Source organism: Myotis davidii, unplaced genomic scaffold (genome assembly GCF_000327345.1).
Source record: "Myotis davidii unplaced genomic scaffold, ASM32734v1 scaffold743, whole genome shotgun sequence".
NCBI classification, from domain to species: Eukaryota; Metazoa; Chordata; class Mammalia; order Chiroptera; family Vespertilionidae; genus Myotis; species Myotis davidii.
This window is the reverse complement of record NW_006296221.1, coordinates 2543216-2548954: the sequence shown is the minus strand read 5'-3', so window position 1 is coordinate 2548954 and position 5739 is coordinate 2543216. Positions and strand designations below refer to the sequence as shown.

Below are 5739 nucleotides of genomic sequence, written 5' to 3'. Positions count from 1 at the left end.
CGCTGAGGCCTGGCTGGTGGAAAGCAGGTTTCTGGGGACTGTTTAGCTTCTATAATTGCAACATAGTTGCTTAGAGTGCAGCTCAACGCTGGGCAGCGGCAGGCGGGGAACCTTTGCTTCCTCCATCACTGGAGCAAGCAAGCCTCCTGTTCGCTTCAGCTGCCTGGCTGCCGGCCGCCATCTTGGTTGGCAGTTAATTTGCATATCACCCTGATTAGCCAATGGGAAGCATGTTGGAGATATGGTTAATTACCATGTTTGTCTATTATTAGATAGGATTGTGAGAATTCAGTGGAATGACATATTCAAGTTACTTCTCATAGTACCTAGCGCATGATACACTCTCAAAACTAAGAGTTTATAATGTACATCAACAGTAAAAAGGTTTATGGTATTAATTGGGCAACTTGTTGGGAACTCTAGAGCCTACTCACATATCAAATAAAGCTCCCTAATGTGTAAGGTCCCTCCAGCAACAACCAAAGGCCTTTGTCTGGGGAAGGCAGTGAGCTTAGAGACAGCTCTAAATAAAGCACAGAGTACTCAACAGCCCACAAGGATTCTTCCAGCCCATTCTCCCCCAAGGAAAGCAGAGAGAACAATGGGCTTTCCTGCTGTCTTGGCATAAATGACTATGAAACAGGGCAAGGAAGAGAGTGGTCAATCCAGGCCTACTACAATGGCCTGTCATAGCTTCTCCAAGCCAGCAGTGACCTAGAGGTAACAGCAATTGAAGAGAGACCCCAGACATGACAAGGCTGGTGGCCCCCTGCTAGCCTGGCCTAGAGCAAAGACCCAACAGTGGTCACCAGAGAAGATCTGTGTCATACCTACATCCTGCTCTTAGTGATCCACAGGCTCTTCTCATGGCCCAATAGTCTTCACCTAACCAGAGAACAAATGTATATTTGTTCTTTTGTGTCCTGTTGTGTATTAGCACATGTATCCCAGCCTACTTAAGAGGGACTACTGTGATGTACAGACAGGAATCCGCGACATGTGGCCGTTCTCTGACAAGCTGGAAGCTGAAGGATAATCCCTTTATATCAGGCAGCTTATTAAAATATGATGCTAACTAGACAAGAGCATGTGTGTATGTGCATATGTGCACAGAGACATATATTCACATATGTGTGTACACACATGTGTGTATGTGTGTGTGTGTGACACAGAGAGAGAAAGAAGGAGGGAGAGATTCCTCTGCATCCAAACACTCTTCATTGATTATCTAACATGGCATGTTGGCTCAGGTAATTTGGGAAATTGAAATGATATGTTTGTACAGAGATAATCTATGCTTATAAATATCTGGCATGGTAGGAGGAGTAGCTTAAAAACTTGCTTCGTGCAGGCTTAATATAGAGCTAATTCGGAATTACAGAGTTGGAGAGTGATGGGACTCAACATAAAACGCACCAGTTCACTGAGCACTGTAGCGATCAGGAAAGTGCACATAAAAATTCTGATAAGACTGGAATGGGAGGCAAAAGCACAATTTCCTCCCAATCTGGATGATCAGCAGGCTTTGTGCTGGTTGTCTGTGGTTTTCGGGGGTAGATGGTACATTATGGTGGAGCATCAGCGCTAATGCTACATGGCAGCTCCTCAGAATACCATCTGCTTCCCCGGGAACTGTTAATATAGTTGTAATTATCTACTTCTAAGCACTTTATTGGGAATATCATTTGCAAATTAATCAACTACAGACCGGTAAAACAAATGACATGCTTCCCCGAAAACAAAAGCATTATTGCATATGATTTTCCTAAGGATTTCGGAAAAGCTGGAATGGGTGGTAGGGCTTGATGCACACCTTTAAAACCATGTCCTGCATGGAGAAGTTGAGCGGAAAGAATAACAGAATAGGGCTTTCTAGAAAGGTCTTGGATGGATTTGGGCAGCAGAGAAGAGGAAGAGAACATAAAAACTTCAGAGGTGGGTTCTATCACCATGTGAGAGAGAGAGGCATGAGATGGACTCCAACCTGCACGGTGGTGAGGATATAGACTTTCAGATTCTTCTCAATCACTTCCTTGACTAGCATGTGCCAGCTCCCCAGTCTTGCCCTACAAACCTCCAGCTGTCCCTATGATGTGCCTGTCCCCTCCAGCAGAGGCTTGTCCTGTCTGCCTAGAACAGGAAGTCTGCCAGAGCACCAAGGGGAGAGACACAAGCACTAGAGCAATAATCCTGAACACTCCTCCATGACTAAAATTCTCACTTCAAAGAAGGGAAGGCTCTGAAAGCAGAAAGCAAAGCATTTTCTGAGCTCAAAGAGGGGAAAAGGCAAAGCATGTAAGTGGCAGAAATTACCCAGGAGAGTCAGGGTTCTTGGTATCTGTACATACAAGTGTGCTGCTCCTCACTCGGTAAGCAACAGAATGGCTCTGAATCATGGATCTTCAAGGCTGTGGCTTCAATGGAAGACAGAATCCTGGTCACTACCACAGAGAGCTCGAAGTATACATCTGTTAGCAGCAAATCTCAGAGCCAAAAGACAAGGAATACTCATCTCCCTGGCTCCCTTCCTCAGAGGCATTGGTTCTAGACTAGAGAGAGGTGCGTTGGGCTCCCCAGGATAAGCCCAAGCTATAAATAAACAAATGGCTTTGGACCATCCTGTGCTTTCACCAGCATCCTGTCAGCTCCCACATCACACAGCCATGGAGAGTCACATGCAGAGAGAATAGGACAAGGAAGATGCTGCCACCTGATCCATTTAGAAAGACCCTCCCTGGATTTCACTGATGGAAGTGGTGGTTACTGTTGGCCTCATTAAATGATTTTTAGAGGAATTAACTAGGGTCCTTCTTGAGAGGGGTGGGGGGAATGTAAGGCCTGGCCAGTGTGACTCAGTGGTTGAGCGTCAACCTATGAACCAGGTCATGGTTGGGTTCCCAGTCAGGGCACATGCCCAGGTTGTGAGCTCAATCCCCAGTAGGGGGCAGCTAATCAATGATTCTCTCTCATCATTGAAGTTTCTATCTCTCTTTCCTTCTCCCTTCCTCTCTGAAATGAATAAAAATATTTTTTTAAAAAAAATGTGTTTGGAACCAGATAATCTTGGCAGTGACTTAATCTCATGGAACTTGAGTTTACCTTTTTTGTCAACGGGGGTGTGATGACTTTTTAAAGGGATTGCATGCAACTTTAAAATAATGCTACTCTTAATATAGAACATAAAAGAGACATAAATGACAAATTTTTCCAACAAACTTAGGAAGGTTTGACAGGGAGAGTAAATGAAATAACACCATGTGAACGCCCATGGTCCTCCCCGCACTGTAGTATCCACACTGAATTACATTTATGGAGCAGTCACTGTCCTAGGCAGATTGGATTGTCACGCAATGGGATGTGTCTGTGAGAATGTGCTTTCTATGATAAGGGCAAAGCCTAAGCACCTGTGTTCTTGTAGCCACTGTCCCAGACTAGAAAAAGTGAGACAGTAACTGCCATAGGCACGGGGGAGGTGCTGTGGCCAGAGCAACTCAGTCAACATTTCTCTGCTCCTGTTTAAATGTGGGCAAAGTGCTGAGGCAGGTTTTATAGTTGGGCTGGTGTTTTTATCCAGCCTTGCCAGACGGCCCTACTGTATTGGAGCTACCTTACAGTTTGGCCCAGACTGACTTCTTATATGATGATGCATCATGGAGCTGACTTTCTCAAAATCAGCTTTTCTTCAGGAGATAATGAGGTTCTTCGATAGTTGAGAAGATCCACTGAGCATGTTTTTGCCCTTCTGTTTTTTCTTAGGCCAAATTTTTTTTCATCCATGAAGCCTAGCTTAAGAAAAAATTAGGAGACCCAGCCTCTTACAAGCAAGTTGAAAGGGACAGTTTCCAGAACCTAGAAACAAATCTTACTACCAGAAAAAGGGGAGAAAGGAAATCTGACCCAGGAAGAGAGTAAGTTAGAAACAGCCCTTGTACTTTCTAATCATCCAAAATTCTCCCTGAGAAGAGAGAGTTCACAGCATCAGGACCCGGCTTTGAAACAGTGATGTGGGCACATGGTTTAAGCTCTTTGTGCCCATCCCTCATCTTAAAACAGAACTAAATAACATAACTACCAGTGCTGTAAAGACCACCTAAAAGATAATAGTGCAAAGTGCCTGACACATAGTAGGTATCCATCTCACAGAGTCTGAAATGGAGGTAATGTGTCAGTCCTTTACCGATGCAACCACCAAGTCCAAGATGGTGAACACACAGTCCTCATCCAATTTAAACAACCCTACTGCTACAGGAGTGGAGTAAAAAAGAGATACTTATTTCTGCTTAGAGTTCAAATTTTCAGCTGACTCAGAGGTAGTGATGGCAGAACCATGAGCACACAGGGTGAATGGTACCAAGTCAAACGTCCTGGAGATGTTTCAGGCCCACAGCGATTGGCTATGGAGCCAGAGAGACTGCTATGCTTCTCTGCAAGTGCCAGAACACGGCTGGGAGCAGTTACACCTGAGCCAGCAGGCTCTGAACTCTTGCTATCTGGCAGCAACTGTCCAAAATCTCTCTCCATCACTGAGAGCAGCTGTCAGACCAATGCCCACAGGCTGGGATTGCTACATTCTACGTTCCAGGTAGAATCTTGCAAACAACAACAGCCAGGTTATCTGCTCTGTTATACTAGGCTCTTGCTTCCTCTGAACTGTTCAGTGATGTGGTCATTTTTGTGTCTCCACCTGCATCACTACTTCCACCCCATGAGCCAAGATAAAATCTCAGTTAACAATCAATCAGTGAGTTATCTCCATTATCCCGTTAACTCTTATTGCTTTTCATTAAACATGTGCAGCCACTTGCTGGACTCCAGATGCCCATTCCCACCCCCACCGGAATACGAATGCTCTTGAGACTAGCTAAAGATGTGGAGGTAGGGGTGATGTTCGGATAGTTGAAGCTCTATGAGTGGCACCTTGGATCTGGTATTGAAGGCCATTCAGACATGAGCCATCGCCAAGGCCATTGCCACACTCTGGAGCTCACACCTGCTCCGTCCATCTCTCTTACTGAGTGGCTCTCCCTGATGATCGCAGAAAGAGCCCCCCACTCCAAAAACTACTAACAGAAATAGCAAATCCTACTCCCAGATGGGGGAATAAATGAGAATGTCTCTAATGCTCATCAAAAATATCTGACATTATTTTTTAAAATTCCACAGACAAAATAAATCTTAATTTATTCTTCTTTTTAGAGGAAACTTTTAGAAAGGAGATCACAAATTTCAACAGTGAGAGAGGCAGGCAGCTATTGACTTCGAGAAAGAGAAATGGGAAAATAATGAAATGCTGCCCCAGAAGAGATCTGAGTTTGGATTTTATCCAAATATTTATTACACTGCATTAAAATTGTATTACATACATATTATTTTAACTTATGGAACACTTAATATGTGCCATATACTGCCTGTGTATTTTATAATAATAATTAGCTCATTAATTTTATTTTTTAATTTTAATTAAATCTTCATTGTTCAGATTATTACAGTTGTTCCTCTTTTTTCCCCCCATAGCTCCCCTCCACCCAGTTCCCAGCCCACTTTCTGCCCTTACCCCCCCCCCACAGTGTCCTCATCCATAGGTGTACGATTTTTTTCCAATCTCTTCCCTCACCTCCCACACTCCTTTCCCCCACAAGAATAGTCAGTCCGCTCCCTTTCTATGCCCCTAATTCTATTATATTCACCAGTTTATTCTGTTCATCAGATTATTTATTTACTTGATTTTTAGATTCACGT

At 43.9% G+C, this 5739-nt stretch overlaps 1 protein-coding gene across 1 annotated transcript in view; it reads right to left on the bottom strand.

Annotated features, from left to right (window-relative positions):
- The window catches only part of PPARGC1A (PPARG coactivator 1 alpha), a 677982-nt gene that overhangs the window by 419858 nt on the left and 252385 nt on the right, over nt 1-5739 (bottom strand). The window lies entirely within an intron of this gene.